Here is a 19,196-nt window from a genome sequence, read left to right as displayed (position 1 = left end):
AATTAATGGTATGATAATTGAACATTTTTAATGTAAACAGGGGGGGACTGACCTATAACGTCACAGGGAAATTTTCCTGTGCACCTGTCACTTATATGTACCCCTCTTTTCAAGAAAATTGATAAAGAAAACAATGGTAAGTCTATTGAAGTAAAACAGAAGAAAGATAATATTGTTGCAAAGGTGAAATGCGAAAACAATCAAATGTGCCCTTACATCTATATCAACAATATTTAAAATTGTTTAAATATTAGCAGCTAATGGTCATTTTTGTTACTTCTAGTAATGTATATTTTACCTCAATTTGTGGTAACTTCTAGTAAAGTATATTTTACCTCAATGTGTGGTAACTTCTAGTAAAGTATATTTTACCTCAATGTGTGGTAACTTCTAGTAAAGTATATTTTACCTCAATGTGTGGTAACTTCTAGTAAAGTATATTTTACCTCAATGTGTGGTAACTTCTAGTAAAGTATATTTTACCTCAATGTGTGGTTACTTCTAGTAAAGTATATTTTACCTCAGTTTATGGTAACTTCTAGTAAAGTATATTTTACCTCAATGTGTGGTAACGTCAAGTAAAGTATATTTTACCTCAATGTGTGGTAACTTCTAGTAAAGTATATTTTACCTCAAAGCATTATGTTCAACTGTGCAAGAAGGTGATTTTGACCAGCCTAGTGCTTGTAACATGATGCAATTCTTAAAAAACTTAATGCGCAAAATCTTTTTTGTCATTTTATTAGTCATCTAGTTTAAAATTTGAGTTTTCTCACTAACTTGGTACGGCTGACTAGCTGCATTGGGATAAACATTAATTTATACTGAATGGTGAATTTTGTCACAGGATATTTTCATTTGACCGTTCTAGTAGTATCATTTATGTATCAAGTTGATAATTAATTACGTTGACCATGTGCATGCAAATGGAGCTTCTGTAAATCTATTCTGTGAAATAAACTTATATTTTGATTTTGATTCTTGTCTACTTCCACCATCATGCGTTCAACAAGCTGTCAATAATTTACACTCAAAATAACAGTAAATGCACTTTCCACACCTCCCCCCTCCTTACAAAGTTTAAGATAAATAGTCTGATGTGGCAGGGCAACCTCTACCAAGTTGCCACCAATATCTTATCTAAACTAGAGCACAGGTCCACTACAAAATCATCTTGGTTTCATTTCTATGTCAAGTAATTATAAAAGATCATAGTTCAATACTAACCATAAAATGTGTGATTAATGTTGTCTTCAAATAAGCTTCTCTCTGTAACATTGGCTGTCTAAATCTAAAAATTTGACATAATCTCACAGCTTATCATTTGCTTAACCAGCAGAAATATATTAACCACAATCTTCAACAACATTCTTTAAGGTTTAAATAGTGCACACATACAACAGGATTTTACCTTAAAGGAACCATTTGAGTTCTTCATATATGAAGGTAGAAAAATATTTAGCAGTACAAGAGCTGATGTGATCAATGTTTCACAGAAGAACATATGATTGAATTCAATGTTGTTGATCGCTCAGACTTCTAACAATCTTGGTAATAACATATTTTATATTAATATATATACTATATATGAAAAAATCAGGATTACCTACACCAAAAAATGGAGTCAACTATGGTGGCCCATCCCATTGTTACCAAAGCATTTTTAAGACATGTTTTTAATATTGCTAAAAAATTTATGTTTAAACTTTTTTATGTTTTTTATTTATATTCAAAATTATAATTTTTTTTGCCATTATAAAAATATGTCATAAAAATTGCTATGGTAACAATGGACTACCATACCACGTAGATATTTCGACTTTCTTCTAATATTTGTAATTAACTTACCAAAATCGCAACAGAAAAAGTTATCCAACCATGATGTCGTATACCCATAATTTTCAAAGAGTTTTATCCAGTCAATTATCAATAAGTTTTGTCAAATTTTCGTAGATTCTTTCCAAGTGAAGATTCATTATGCCGACCGGTGCTGCAAGACCTTCAAAAATACATTTATGTCTTCAAATAAGCTTCTCTCAATAACATTGGCTATCTAAATCTAAAAATTTGACATAATATCACAGGTTGGTATAGTCCTGAGAAGGACTGTTTTTGTTGTTGTTGACTGAAGTTTCGACAACCTTAGCGGTAGTCATCTTCAGAGTCAAATGAGGAGTAAACGTCAGGTTAGCACACTCACACTCACATCAACAAACTCACTGACACTCACACTCACATCAACACACAGAACAGCCACATACAATTTACCAAAGATGTCAAAGAAAACGGAACTCTTCCTTTTCTCGACTGTTTGGTAAAACATGACAATCAAAAACTACGAACAACAGTTTATCGCAAGCCAACACATACTGACCGACTACTAGACCAATCATCTTACAACCCTACATCACACAAAGCCACCACAATCATAACATTAACAAGACGTGGACAGATCATATGTGATTCACCGGAAGCTCTACACAACGAAAACAACTATCTCAAACGTGTTTTTGACAAAAACAACTATAACTCTGATTTTATCAAACGCAACACTTACAAACCCAACGAACCCAGCGAAACGAACAACTCAGTGACAACAGCAACGATACCTTACATCAAAGGTACGTCTGAGACTGTCTCGCGTATCTTACCACCATACAACATACGTGTCGCACATAAACCAATTACAACGTTACGACAAGTACTAACGAACATAAAGGACAAAGAACAACCCAACGAACGACAAGGTGCAGTTTACAAAATAAACTGCTTCGACTGCCACGCCTCCTATATTGGGGAAACTGGCAGGAACTTAAACATAAGACTTACTGAACACAAACGAGCTACTAAGAAACAAGACAAAACTAATCACATCGCCGAACATCACCGAATCACAAAGCACAACATTAACTGGGACTCGGCAAAATGCATTACTTACAGTACTGAGTATAGACAACGGCTTACATTAGAAAGTTGGTATACCAACTTGGAACAAACCGCCCTGAACAGATCACAGCAATTACCGGCACCTTACAAACGACGTATTCACAATACAAACAAACGATCAACTCATTACACTTCCACACTGCAATGACAATACTTACATTTCCTGTGGGGAACCAGATAACAAATACGGCTAACCTGACGTACTCCTCATTTGACTCTGAAGATGACTACCCAAGGTCGAAACGTGATCAACAACAACAAAAACAGTCCTTCTCAGGACTATACCAACCTGGACTATCTATATTTACAAACATGTAACGATTCTCCCTGGTTCAAACCATTTACTTTATAATCTCACAGCTAATCAATTGCTTAACCAGCAGAAGTATATTAACCACAATCTTCAACAACACTCTTTATGGTTTAAATAGTGCACACATACAACAGGATTTTACCTTAAAGGAATCATTTGAGTTCTTCATATATGAAAGTAGAAAAATATTTAGCAGTACAAGAGCTGATGTGATCAATGTTTCACAGAAGAACATATGATTGAATTCAATGTTGTTGACTGCTAAGACTTCTAACAATCTTGGTAATAACGTATTTTATATTACTATATATATATATACAAAGTGTACAACAATGTGCCCTCCCGGCTATCACCATAGTAAAATGGTGACTCTACTGGGACACAGGACGTACGGTTATATATATATATATATATAACCATTACATATATATATATATTTATATATGATAATGATAAGGATTCTCTGGATTTGTTTTAAATTTTTATTAAGCTTTCAACTCGGTGCTTCGAGCCTTCGTCAGAATGTGACAATATATTATTTACAAAGATTTTGTAGGCGTTTGGAGCGTCTGATTGGTTGGTTAGTAGTTGAGTTGATATTATTGGATGGTATAAGATGCGTTGTCATGGTTTCGGGTGTATCGATTACGTTAATGAAATTCGAGTGTTTTATTTTAGTCGTTGTGTTATTAGTTTGTTGTTTTGGTTTTGTCTTTAGTTGTGAATAGATGATGGGGATGTCAATATGTCTGTTAATTGTGTTGTTGTCTTTGCTGTACCATGCCTCTTTGAATTCTCGTGCGTGTTTTGTCTGTGCGCGTCCAGAAGTTGTGTTTTGTCCAGTCAAATGTGTGGTTGGTATCGTAGGTATGTTCTGCTGGTAGTGATTTTGGGTCGCGTCGTTTGATGGCATTCTTGTGTTCAGTGAGTCTTGTTTCAATTTTTCTTGGACGTTTGTCCTATGTACTGTTGGGGCAATCTTTACATGGTATCATGTAGACCGCGTTGGTTGTGTCGAATGTCGTTGTTCGGTCTTTATGTTTAGTGAAGTATGATTTGAGTTTGTGTGTTGGTTTATGTGCGATGTTTATTTTGAATGGTCGGAGTAGTCTTGATGTCATTTCTGATGTTCCGTTTATATATGGTAATGTCACTATTTTTATTGGTTCGTCTGTATCTTCGTTAGGTTTTTCAGTTTGTGGTTTGTTGTGTATTTTGTTTAATACTTTGTTGATAAAGTTTCGTGGGTAATTGTTGTTTATGAATGTAGAGTATAAGTAGTTGCGTTCATTCTTCTTGGCTTCTTCTGTATTGCAGTGTGTTTTAATCCTGTTAAAGAGAGTTCGTATGCAACTAATTTTGTGTTGTGTTGGGTGATTGCTATTAAAGTTGAGTATTTGGTCTGTGTGTGTGTTTGCGGTATACTTGTGTGTTTAGTGTACTGTCATCTGTTCTCGTTAGTAGGATGTCGAGGAAGGTAAGTTGTTTGTCGTGTTCTTCGTCTTTAGTAAAGGTAATGTTCTTTGTGGTATTGTTTATGGTGTGTAGGATTTGTTCAGTTTTGTCTTTCTTGACTATGGCAAAGATGTCGTCGACATATCTTTTCCATAGTTTGATGTTTGTGTTGTTTGTGACTGATTGTGTTTCGAGGTGTTGCATGACAGCTTCAGCGAGGAAGGTGGATAGTGGTGATCCCATTGGTGTACCTGAAATTTGTCTGTAGTATGTGTTTTGGAAGGTGAATTCAGTGGCGAGGCAAAGGTTGAGTAAGTCTAGGATGTCATTTTTGTCTAGTTGTGTTGTAGCTTGCCAAGTTTTGTCGTTTGTGAGTAGTTCGTTTGTAATTTGTTTGGCAATGTCCAGTGGTATGGATGTGAAGAGTGATGTCACGTCGTAGGATATCATGATTTCGTCTGGTCGTAGTTTAATGTTTTCAATACTGGCGAGGAAAGTGGTGGCATTTCGGATGGTGTGAGGTGAATTTTTGACTAATGGATACAGAATGTTATAAAGATATTTTGAAAGTTCATACGTGGGAGATCCAGGAAGAGATACAATTGGTCATAGCAGGTTGTTTTCTTTGTGAATCTTTGGAAGTCCATAGAATTTGGCGGTGGAGGAGTCGTTGGGTCGGATTCTTTTGTAGACGGTTTCGTTAAGTTTCTTTTGTCTATTAGTTGTTTTAATTTCTTGTTGATGCGGTTGGTAGTGGTTTGTTGGGGTCTGTTTGTAGAGGTTCATACGTGTTGGTGTCTTGTAAGAGGGTCGTCGCTTTGTTGATGTAGTCTGATTTGTCCATGATTACAGTTTTGCGTCCTTTGTCGGCTGGTAGTATGACTATGTCTTCGTCGTTTCGTAAGTTTCTGATAGCTTTTGTTCTTCGTTGTTAAGCGTGACTGGTCTTTTGAGGCAGAGGTTTGTTGTTACTTTGTGGCGAATGTCTTCTTTGATTTCATCATTTAAGTTGGTGAATTTTAGTGATGATTCTAGATCGGCAACGAAGTCTAGTTTGTCGGCGTCCTTGATGTTGTAATTTAAGCCTTTGCTTAAAATTTTAGTCTGCTGTACGGTGAGTGGTTTGCTTGATATGTTCTTGACCCATGAATGCGTGTCGGTGTTAATTTCCTTAAATGATCTCGATTTTTGTAGTTTTCGTTGGAGTTCGTTGTGTCGTTTTGTTCGATACGCGTTTGTTGTTTCTTTGATAGTTTCGTCAATGGATTTGGCATCTGTTTGTGTGATGTGATTCGTGACAGTTTCTCGATGTTGGTTTAATTTTCGTCTGTAGATTCGTAAGCGGTTGTGAGCGTCATAAAGCTTAATAAAATTTAAAACAAATCCAGAGAATCCTTATCATTATCATAATATGCCTGGGTTACCAATTTTCAAATATATTTATATATATATATATATATTTATATTGATGAGAAGAAGAAAATACACAAAAACTACAATTTCATCCCGACAAGCCTGTTTCGTGATTTCTCACTCTTCAGGGGATAATATTAAAAGTAGTTTTTGTGTATTTTCTTCTTCTCATCAATATTTACGCTCTGCTCTTAAGCATCGAGCACTGTACTTACGGAGATTCAAATAAACAAAACTTCCTATATATATTTATATATATATATATATTTATATATATTATTATGGATAATATTCCTGGATAAAGAGCGCTCAATATTCTATATATTAGAAGAGCGTAAGATAAAATGAACTAAAATAAATGGACAATTGTTTGCTGTCGCTACTCAGAGTTTCACGCCGTAGAACGATCTTCGAACAACTGACAGATAATATTGTATTTGCTGACTATATACATCGACTAAAAGGTGTTAAGTTACATGACGGCATGCACTAAACATATCGGAACGTTTATTTAAAATGTTCTTTTTACGTCCTTTCAGGATAAGTAGCCTTTCTTCAAGGCAAAGACGGCAGGTTCTTTGGTTTTTGTTCGGAGGTGGAAGTTGTTTGATGAAGTCCCATTTAATGTTGTAGTTACGTTTGTTTTCTTTCAGTGTCCACGTATTTAGAAAGTTCTGTCTCGTTGCGGTATTTAATGTTCGTAATTGATTTAATGTGGTTTCGATATCGTGTCTTAAAGCGCATGCAGTAACACCTATGTAAGTTTTTGTTTCGTTTTTGTCAGTCGTTGTCACGTCGGCTTTGTAAATCACGTTGGGTTTCAGGCAATTGCCATTTGTCGGGCATAGATGTTTCTGTCTGCAGTTACATTTCTTTGGTGGGTTGTTCTTGTTCTGGGTTGTGTCTGGGTTAAGTCTTTTTAAAATAGTCTTGTTGTGTCTGGTTATGAAAGTTTTCATGTTTTCGCCGCAGCTGTAGCTTACGCGTATTGTGTGTCGGTTGAATATCTTGGAGAGTATAGTATTTGGTGGGAAATGTTTGTCGATAAGTTGTAGGAAGTCATGGGCGATGTGAGTTTTTACGTTTTTGCTGTATGGTGGGTTAAACCAAGTGACGTTACGTTTTCTGTTGTACGTGGTGTTTACATTGATGTTTGATGGATTAAAGGTGAGTTGGGTGGTGAAGTTGCTTTGTTTAAGAGCTTGGTTGTAAATTGGTGCGGCATTTTCGAAGGTGTCTTTGTCAGATGAGAGTGTGTTAATTCGGTTGTTGATGGATGTGGGTAGTTGGCGTAATACTGATGGTGGGTGGTTGGAAGATCTGTGAATGTAGAGGGGCTCGTCGTTGGGTTTTCTATATGGTTTGTAGGTGTCGTTGCTAAGGTCAAATGTTACGTCAAGGAAGTTGGTGCGTTCATGGTTTTGTCATCGCTGTGATTTTTAGTCCAAGCTCGTCAAATAGGTGTGAGAGGTTTTCTTTCTTTGTCGCAGAGTCTTCCAGATTTCGTATTTATGACTGCAAGGCCATCGTCACGGTATAAGCCGACGTTGCTTCCGTACCGCTGCTGTAGTTGGTCAGTAAGAATAGCCCTACAAGCTCGCAAACTTCCTCCATCGGGGCCGGCTTGGCGGGTTTGTTCTTTCGACCAGCAACGGCGATACGGAAGCGGCGATCCGTGACGAACTGCGATGTAAATGCGAGTCTCACACTATTTGGAGCTTGGAAAAATCAAGCGATCGCCCGGGAACGCACCATTCCAGACGTAACTTTGTATTCGCACCTTATGAAAACCCCGGCGACGACCATTCACAGATCTCCACCACCATCGTACCATCGACGCCAACCAACGCACATCAACAACAGACAACCCTCTCATCTGCAAAGCACCTTCGTGCGCAATGTAAGCTATTTACGCCGCCGCAGCTTTTAATCCATCAGTACATCGATATTCAGTAAGCACCACGTACAACAGAAAGCGTAACGTCGCTGGTTGACCCACCATACAGCAAACGTGAAAATAAATGCCCGCACAGCAATCAGACAAATGCCAAGATGCCGAAACTACGCGTAAGCTACAGCTGCGGCGTGACTTTCATAACCAGACACAACAGTTGTTGCCGAGAACTGACAACCCAGAACAGAACACCGAAATGTAACTGCCGGAAACATCTATGCCCGACAATTGCGGCTTAACGTGATTTACAAAGCCGACGTGACAACGACTAAGCATGAAAACAAAACCCGCTGCATGCGCTTTAGACACGATATCAAACCACATTAAATCAGTTACGAACATTAAATACCGCACAGAGACAGAACTTTCAAGTGGACACTGAAAAAAACAAACGTAACTACAACATTAAATGGACTTCATCAACCTTCCAGGCACAAAACCAAAAGAACCTGCCGCTTGAAGAAAGTCTACTTATCCTGAAGGACGTAAAAGAACGTTCCCGTTCTGTTGTGCATGCCGTCATGTAACTTCACCTTTAATCGATGTTATATAGTCAGCAAATCAATATTATCTGTCAGTTGCCTGAAGATCGCCCTGGCGTGCTCTGATGGCGACAGCAAACAATGTCCATTTAGTTCGTTTATTCAATTTATATATATATATATATATTATATATTATATATATTATTATATATAATATATATAATATATTATTATTATTATTATTATATATTATTATATATTATATATATATTATAATTAGTAAATATATATATATATTTTATATTATTATTATGGATAATATTCCTGGATAAAGAGCGCTCAATATTCTATATATTAGAAGAGCGTAAAGTCAGTTAATCGGTTGCCTGAAGATCGCCCTACGGCGTGAAACTCTGAGTAGCGACAGCAACAATTGTCCATTTTATTTTTATTTTATTTTAGTTCATTTTATTATATTATATATATATATATATTATATATTATTATTATTATTTATATATTTTACATATATATATATTTATATATATTGATGAGGAAGAAGAAAATACACAAAACCACAATTTCATCCCGACAAGCCTGTTTCGTGATTTAAATCCCTGAGAGAGTAGGCAATCACGAAACAGGCTTGTCAGGATGAATTGTAGTTTTGTTATTTTCTTCGTATTAATATTTGCGCTCTGCTCTCGGGCATTGAGCACTGTTTTATACGGAAAATCATAAATTATAAACTTCCTATATATTTAACGCTTGCGCAGTTTGAGCGCTCTCGGATTGCGTAGAGAGTCTCATAAAGAGACGTTCACCGCATTCGCTTTATGCATTGCTCACCTATATAGGTTTGAGCGCTCTGGTGACTCTACAATACAATCCATACAATGTGTAACCGTACGTCCTGTCATAGAATAGAGAATAATAGAAGCGCAACTCGCGTCGGTAACCTTTGATGTAAGCGTGGCGCGCAGTTTGTTTCGCGCATACCGGAAATGTGACGGCCGCCATTACTCTGGCCAGTAAAGTGTACAACATTTACTATGAAAAAAATGGAGTGGAAGCCGTAAAGTGGGTTAAAATGTAGATTTTTGAGCTGTTGGCTGTTTTTGGCATCTTTTTGAAAGAAATTGAAATAAAAAGGCAAGTATTTTGTATATATCATTTAACAAATGCATTTATTTAATATATTTATAGCGAAATTCAGTCGGAAAGCTTGAACAGGTTCTGAGGTTCACAAGTCTTGATGACTTAAATGAACTTGGATGTATTACATGTTAAATATATTGGTGATATAAAAGCTTTTGTTTTTCAATTTAGTTTTATAAAGGACAAAAATTATATGCACAAAGCCCTCAAAGGTGTGCGACTTTAATGTACTCTGTGTCTTTCTTTTTAGTTGTTGCGAATATGCGGTTCACTTAATTTTATGGCGTAATAAATACGCATTCTTACAAAAGTTTCTGCAAGAACTCAAATAGAATTCCGTACAGCAATCAAATTCCTTTGGTATGGACTTGACGGTGTCTAATATACTTCGACCAACACCTTCGCTCTTTGTGTAGACAGAAAACGTCTTAATCAATGTGTCTTCAAGTTTGATGATGTATTCCAGATAAGGAGAAGATGGTGATTGTAGTCCTCCTAAATCAGATTTCTTTTCATCGAATGCTTTAAAGTGGCAGAAGAACTTTCTGCTATCATCCAGTTCTGTAGATGAAAGAGCATTGGTGCATTTCAGACAAGAGTGGAGTTTGAAACTCTTCATTAGATTAAACCAGACACATATGCAATGGCATTTTCCCTCATTATGTTAGTAGCAACATTTGGCTCCTTGTAATTCGAAAACAGTTAAAAATAGTTTTGGAAAAAGTACAACTTTATAATCTCGAATCAAAAAGTTGCAGTAGAGACGCACACGTGAGAAAGATCCACAGCAAACCCAATATACAATGCTTTGGGTGACTTGAGAATTGAATAACATTGGAAACTTATTTTGATAAAGACATTTCTGAGTGAAAAATATGTACAAAATAACAGCAATATAATAAATATTATATTTTCTTAATGGTTACAAGGCTAAAACATGTCTTTGTCATTAAAGATTTACATGGTGCACAAAATCTTTAACACAAAACAATTTAAATTTAGATATTGCATTTCATGCAATAGAATATACAAGAATAAAATACAGCAACTCAGTACATATTTACATTTAAAATTTAATGACAACTTTATTCAGAGATGGATATAAGAGAGGGGTGTGCAGCCCTCTAGCTTAAGCTAGATGGGGTGCAGAAGAAATCACTAATTTCTCTATAAATATTGGTTATACTAAACAATTAAGCTGAAGAAATTGTGATCAATGTTTAATAGAGCACCCTTACAAAAACCACCCAATCATAATAAAAACGTAATAGAATTTAACAAACAAAGTTAAACATGCTACTGCAACAAGCAGCCACTAAAATCTAATCCAACATACTAAAACTACATAACACAAGACACTTGCAACATAATCCTCACTTGAGCACTGAATGCCAAAATAACAACTGGAAAAAAATATCAGAAAATAAATCATAACTATTTGCAATAAATCTAATAGAGCACAAATCACAACAAGGCAAAATTTATAAATAAGGCAAACAGAGTGTATACCTCACTAAAACTACATTTGGTATTAAAAATGCCCAACTATTAACATATTAACATTTCACTCATGCTTAAAATGATAAACAAACCCTCCATGGTTTGAAACTGAATGTTGCAAATTATTATCAGTTATAATTCACACACAAGCATCATGAATCATTATTGGATTACTTGGTTAGCTGGTTGATTAACTTGATTTATAGTTCAGCAAGTTGGCAAGTTGCAACCTGAAATATTACAGCGTTGGTACAAGTAAAACTCTGACAAGTTTGTGTTTAAATAATACATTTATAATAACACCTCAAAGTTTGAAATTTATAATTCAGAAGAACGAAAACGCAGAGATTTTACTTCTGGTTTCTATTCACCTTACATACTGACTCTATAGGCAGTAACATAAACACCCTACATTGAAACTATGTAATTTTACCAATAAAAACCTTTACGGACTTTAGGAATTAAATAATGGTCTCTCACCTTATTTCTTTCACGTTTTGTCACAAAATTCTATGATCTTCCAAAACAGTTTGCGTTTTAGGCGATTATTATCCCAAAATCACACTTTTCCAATATTATTTTATAGCACGCCAGCGTCAAGTTACTGGCCAGAGTAATGGCGGACCTAACGCATGCGCACAGAAAATATGCCACGCGTTTCACCTGCGAGTTGCGCTTCTATTATTCTCTATTCTATGGTCCTGTGTCCCAAGTGCAGGAGTCACCATTTTACTATGGTGATAGCCGGGAGGGCACATTGTTATACACTTTGTATATATATATATATATATATATATATATATATATATATATAAGTTTGAAAATTTGTAATCCAGGCATTGAATATATAAAAGATTAACGTTTCTCCGGATTTTTAAAGCAACGAAGCAACGAGTCGAAGCAACGAGTCGAAAGCTCAATAAAAATCATTTAAAAATCCGGAGAAACGTTAATCTTTTATATATATAAACGTTAATCTTTTACGCTCTGCTCTCGGGCATTGAGCACTGTTTTATACAGAAAATCATAAATTATAAACTTCCTATATATATATATATATATATACAAAGTGTAGGAAGTTTATAATTTATGATTTCATATAAGCAGTGCTCGATACCGAGCAAGCTAAATAAATAAAAAGAAGAAAATACACAAAAACTACAATTTCATCCCAACAAGCCTGTTTCGTGATTGCTCACTCTTCAGGGGATTTAATGAATAAAATAGTTAAATGCTTAAAATATATATACAAGATGATGACGGAAGTTAGTGTATTAATCAAGGTGTATAGTTTCAAGTTAGATGACGGAAGTTAGAGTATTAATTAAGGTGTATGATTACAAATTACATAGAGGTGTTTGGATCTATGGCGACAAGAGGAAACAAGTTCGTTGCGTTTATTGAGGATGATTTGGATGGTTGGTAGAGGATGAAGAATTTTTCTTTGGGGAGCCAAGGTTGCATCTTTACTGGTGCTGTTGTATGGTTTGCTGTGTGTGATGATGTTCCATGAGATGTCGTGGTCGATATTGCTGTCTTTAAGGGTCCAAATGTGCTTACTGAGCTCGGTCGAGTTTCGTAGTTTTGTGGCGGAAAGAGAGGCAGTGTGATTTCTATGTCTAGTCTTAAATTCGTTTCTGTAAGTCAATGTACGTCTCAGTTGTGTTATTGTCTTTGCGTTTTACGGTAGCTTGGTAAACAACGGATGACTGCAGGCAGTTTCCGTTAAGTGGGCAGTTTTGTTTTGTCGGCGGTTGCGTGTTTTTGTAAGTGTCTTTTGTTCGCGGTGTTGTCGTTGGTTTTGATGCGGTGTTCTTGGTATGTGTAAAATAGCGACAGCACGCTGACAAAAGAACGCTGCTGCATGCAGCTTCGATGCAAAGCACTGCTGCTCGTCATCCGTTACAGCACCTGCGCTAAAGCCAAAGTTGAACATTTTAACTGACATGCGATGAACCCACGAAAACTTGAACGCCTGAAATCACTGCTCGCTTTGAAGACCCTTCCGTGGCTGAATATCGACCACGACATCATGAACATCATCTGCAACAAGCAACCGGCGATGTGACCTTGCCTCGAAAATTCTTCATCTCAACCATCAAAATCGTCCTCAATGCTTATTTCCTTTGCCGATAAAGACTCCACTGCTCGCTGGTAATCGCTCACCGCCGAATATCGATCATCTGGCTTATACGCAACTATACGCCAGTGTCATCTTCGTATGTATTTTAAGCGTTGTATTTTATTCATTAATCCCTGAAAAGTGGCTCTGGCTGCAATCCAAATGAAACAATTTTAACAATATTCTTTCTTTTATCAACTATATACAAAGTGTATATACAATATATAATAAATATAATTTTCAAATATATGTATATATATATATATATTTGAAAATTGGTAACAGCATATTATGATAATGATAAGGATTCTCTGGATTTGTTTTAAATTTTTTATTAAGCTTTCAACTCGGTGCTTCGAGCCTTCGTCAGAATGTGACAATATATTATTTACAAAGATTTATAAGATTTTGGCATCTTATACCATCCAATAATATCAACTCAACTACTAACCAACCAATCAGACGCTCCAAACGCCTACAAAAATCTTTGTAAATAATATATTGTCACATTCTGACGAAGGCTCGAAGCACCGAGTTGAAAGCTTAATAAAAAATTTAAAACAAATCCAGAGAATCCTTATCATTATCATATATATATATATGATAATGATAAGGATTAATCGATAAAGTTTAAAGACGTGAACAGACGTTTAAAGACGTGAACAATCGATAAAGTTTAAAGACGTGAACAGCACATTCCTTAACAAAATGAAAGACCACACCACTACCATGAAACACGAAACGAAGCTACTAATCGCTGCCGACAAAACAACAAATTTCTACAAACTAGACAAGCCAGCATACTACGACCTCCTTGAACAAAACATCACAAAATCATACAAGAAATCAAACGCCGACACAATAAAAGCCATCCACACCGAAGACAAAAATATCACATCACGACTGGGTATATCTGACAGAGTAGAAGCCACTGCCCATAAAAATGCATTCATAACACTCAAAGACCATAAACCAAACTTTACGAATAAACCAACCTGCCGACTTATCAACCCAACAAAATCTGAAGTTGGTAAAATCAGCAAGAAAATACTGGACAGAATTAACAGCAACATCATAAAAACAACCTCATACAACCAATGGAAAAACTCATCATCTGTTATCCAGTGGTTCAAATCTATCAAACACAAAAAAAACGTCACCTTCATATCCTTCGACATCGTAGACTTTTATCCATCCATTAATCAAGACCTACTAAACAAAGCACTGGATTTTGCCTCAACCTACGACAACATCACAAACGCCGAAAAAAACATCATTATACACGCTAAGAACTCATTCCTTATACACAACCAACAACCCTGGCAAAAGAAATATAACTCAACATTCGACGTCACAATGGGTAGCTTCGACGGAGCTGAGACATGCGAACTCGTAGGAAGCTACCTCCTTTCTCAACTACAAAACATCACAACAGACATAGGACTTTATCGAGACGACGGACTTGCCATTTCAAACACCACACCACGAGAAACAGAGAACATTAAAAAGGAAATATGCCGGATATTCAACAACAATGGACTACGCATAACTATTGAAGCAAACAAAAAAATCATCGACTTCCTTGACATCACCTTCAATCTTAACAATTTTTCTTATCGCCCTTACACAAAACCCAACACTTCTCTGCAATACGTCCACAGCGAAAGCAACCATCCACCAACCATAACGAAGAACATACCCGACGCCATCAACAAACGTCTATCTTCACTATCATCCGACAAAGCATCATTTGACCAAATAACTGCACCATACCAAAAAGCACTCGACGAAAACGGATACCGATACACACTAAAATTCGACTCAGACATTACTACCAAACGGAAAAACAGACTTCGACAAAATATACTTTGGTACAACCCTCCATTTAGCAAAACGTCTACACAAACATTGACCACAAATTCCTTTCATTAATGGACAAACACTTCCCCATAGACCATAAACTCAGGAAAATATTCAACCGTAACACCATCAAACTCAGCTACAGCTGCATGAACAATATCGAACAAATAATCAACAACCATAACAAACATATACTGAGAACATCAGACAAAACTAACGACAACACCACGAACAAAAAGACACTTACAAAAACATGCAACTGCCGACAAAAACAAAACTGCCCACTTAACGGAAACTGCCTGCAGTCATCCGTTGTTTACCAAGCTACCGTAAAACGCAAAGACAATAACACAACTGAGACGTACATTGGACTTACAGAAAACGAATTTAAGACTAGACATAGAAATCACACTGCCTCTTTCCGCCACAAAAAACTACGAAACTCGACCGAGCTCAGTAAGCACATTTGGACCCTTAAAGACAGCAATATCGACCACGACATCTCATGGAATATCATCACACACAGCAAACCATACAACAGCATCAGTAAAAGATGCAACCTTTGCCTCAAAGAAAAATTCTTCATCCTCTACCAACCATCCAAATCATCCCTCAATAAACGCAACGAACTTGTTTCCTCTTGTCGCCATAGATCCAAAACACTCCTATGTAATTTGTAATCATACACCTTAATTAATACTCTAACTTCCGTCATCTAACTTGAAACTATACACCTTCATTAATACACTAACTTCCGTCATCATCTTGTATATATATATTAAGCATTTAAGTATTTTATTCATTAAATCCCCTGAAGAGTGAGCAATCACGAAACAGGCTTGTCGGGATGAAATTGTAGTTTTTGTGTATTTTCTTCTTTTTATCAATATATATATATATATATATTGTTACGAACGTCCCGACTAATAATTAAATGGCCGCTTTTGGTTCAATTGCTCGTAACAAAAGGAGTAAAATCTTGTGGAGAAGTTGTTGTCAATTCTTAAGATATTTATTTAATATACTAACAATTTTGATATAATCGTTATAATATAAATGTTTAAATGTTCAAACTTAATTAAGACAACTGCTTTCAGACTTTCAGTGACTCTTTCGTTGATGGATAGGATATATATCTGTACTCTTTGGTTATCTTCATAAATAGTTCGTTTTCTTTTACATGAGCTTTCTTCTGATGTGGACTTCTACTAAGCACCAACATAACTACAACTTTCGATTCTCGGCTTATATGTGATTGCACAATGACGTACGATTAACCGCTTGTGCGTAAACTGTGGTCAGTTGATTAACCATGTATCCTGTACGTTGTCTGTGGTCAGTAGGTTGACCACGTCCTATACGTAAGCTTTTCCTGTTATTGTGGTTAACATACACATGCATGTATAAGTAAGGCATTTTACTAATTAGTTAACTAATAATATTTAAGTATATAACAATAATAAGTATAATGTACATGATTATGGATTATCATGTAACACCCTTCCCCTTAAAAAAAAGAAAGATTGAAAAAGCTTTCTTTAAGATAATAATGTTCTAAGGTCGTGAGAGACAGTCAGCGATGAGGTTGTCTCTACCTTTAATGTGTTTGATAACAAGGTTAAATTCGGATAATAATAGACTCCAACGGAGCAAACGTTGATTCTTGTTCTTCATTTTACTGATGAAAACGAGAGGGTTGTGATCGCTAAAAACTTCGAGAGGATTTCCACATGAAGAAACATAGACATCAAAGTGTTGTAGGGCCAAGATTAGAGCTAAACATTCCTTTTCAATAGTGGAGTAATTTTGTTGATGAGTATTAAATTTTCTTGAAAAATAACATACCGGGTGATCGACACCATCCTTGTCTTCCTGTAACAAAACTGCTCCTGCTGCAACATCACTTGCATCGACAGCAAGTTTGAAGGGGCGTTGAAAATCTGGAGCGGACAAAACCGGGGAATGTTGTAATAGGGCTTTTAGCTGGTCAAAAGCGTTCTGGCATGCGGTTGTCCAAGTAAAATTGACATTTTTCCGTAGCAAATTGGTCAACGGTTCGGTTATTGTTGAAAAGTTTGGGCAAAATTTTCTATAATATCCAGCCATGCCGAGAAAACGCATTAAGTGTTTCTTTGAAGTAGGCTGAGGAAATTTGGAGATCGCTTCGACCTTAGCATTGACTGGTTTTACTTGACCTTGTCCGACTACATGTCCGAGATATGTCACGTGACCACATCCAAATTCGCTTTTCGCAAGATTGATGGTGAGACGAGCCTCACATAACCTTCGAAAAAACTGCCGCATTATTTTCAGATGTTCTTCCCATGTATCACTATAGATAATTACATCATCGATATACGCTTCACATCCTTTGATGTCCATTATTATGTGATTAATCAAACGTTGGAATGTCGCTGGAGAGTTTTTCATACCAAATGGCATGACTTTATACTGAAAAAGTCCCTTGGGTGTAACGAATGCAGATATTTCTTTTGCTCTGTCGCTCAATGGTATCTGCCAAAATCCTTTTAGAAGATCGAATTTGGAAACAAACTTTGCATTACCAATTTTGTCAACACAATCATCCATACGTGGAATGGGAAAGGTATCGGTTTTAGTAACAGTGTTTACTTTTCTATATTCCGTGCACATTCTATAAGTGCCATCAGGTTTGGGAACCAAAATACATGGTGAACACCAACTGCTGTGGCTGGGTTCAATTAAATCGTGCTCGAGTAGATAGTCGATTTCTTTATTGAGGTATTTTTCTTTTGTAGGATTAAGACGGTATGGGTGCTGTTTTATAGGTACTGCATCGCCTACATCCACATCATGTACAATAAGGTGACTTCGGGAAGGCACATCAGGAAATAACTTGAGATGTTGGTTGAGGAGATTTTCTATTTCAGCTTTCTGTGTTGGATTAAGATGAGTGAGTTTGGAAGGAATATTCTTCAAGATTTCAGAGTTGCTCAGCTTACTCGCAGTGTCAGTTAAAGATGAAATTTCTTCCTCAGATACATTACTTACTACACTTCCTACATTCTCCTTCCTTTCTCTTTTTCTATCGAAATAAGGCTTTAACATATTTACATGGCATAGCTGATTTTTCTTACGCCTATCTGGAGTTATGATGACATAATTTAAATCACTCACTTTCTTCTCAATAACATACAGACAATAATATGTAGCCTAAAGAGGTGTTCCTGTATTTTCAGTATCGCAAGTACTTTGTCGCCAACCTTGAAATTCCACGTAATTGAATTTTTATCGTATTTTTCTTTCATGCAATTTTGAGCTGATTCAAGGTTTGTTCGAGCAATTTCGCATGCAGTGGTCAACTTATTTCGGAAATCTGAAACATAAGTTAATAAATTCGTTGGATTATTTTCCTCAGTTAAGAGTTTCTCCTTGAGAAGTTTGAGTGGTCCTCTGACCGTGTGTCCGAAAACAAGTTCAAATGGGGTGAAACCTAACGATTCTTGGACGGAATCACGAGCCGCAAACAGAAGGAAATGAACACCTTCATCCCAATCCTTTTCTTTATCCTGACAATACATGCGAATCATATTCTTAAGTGTTTGATGAAAACGTTCTAACGCTCCTTGACTTTCCGGATGATAGGCACTAGATTTGAATTGCGTTATATTTAATTCATGCATAACTTGTTGGAATCAGAGCCCTCTATTAGTAAGAGTTGGGACATCTATTGTTATCCGTTTAGCTTACGTTGATTGGGCAATATTGATCACCTGATCAATTTCCGCCATTTTGGTTCCTAGTTTCGAAATTTCAGCTAGTGTTTATATAGCAATTGCTGCTAGTAATACAGTATTTTGAGATAATATTGCGTTTTTTTATGGATAAGTGTGTAATAACTGATTGTTGAAGGCTACTAAATGTCATTACATATCGCAAGAATCGAGTATTACGAAAAAAATTAAAGAAATGCCTTTTCGTCGAACTTACGAAATTTGATTGCGTATGGTGAT

This window comes from Xenia sp. Carnegie-2017, unplaced genomic scaffold (assembly GCF_021976095.1).
Source record: "Xenia sp. Carnegie-2017 unplaced genomic scaffold, XeniaSp_v1 HiC_scaffold_24, whole genome shotgun sequence".
In the NCBI taxonomy this organism is placed as follows: Eukaryota; Metazoa; Cnidaria; class Anthozoa; order Malacalcyonacea; family Xeniidae; genus Xenia; species Xenia sp. Carnegie-2017.
The sequence above is the reverse complement of the archived record's forward strand: the minus strand, read 5'-3'. Positions refer to the sequence as shown.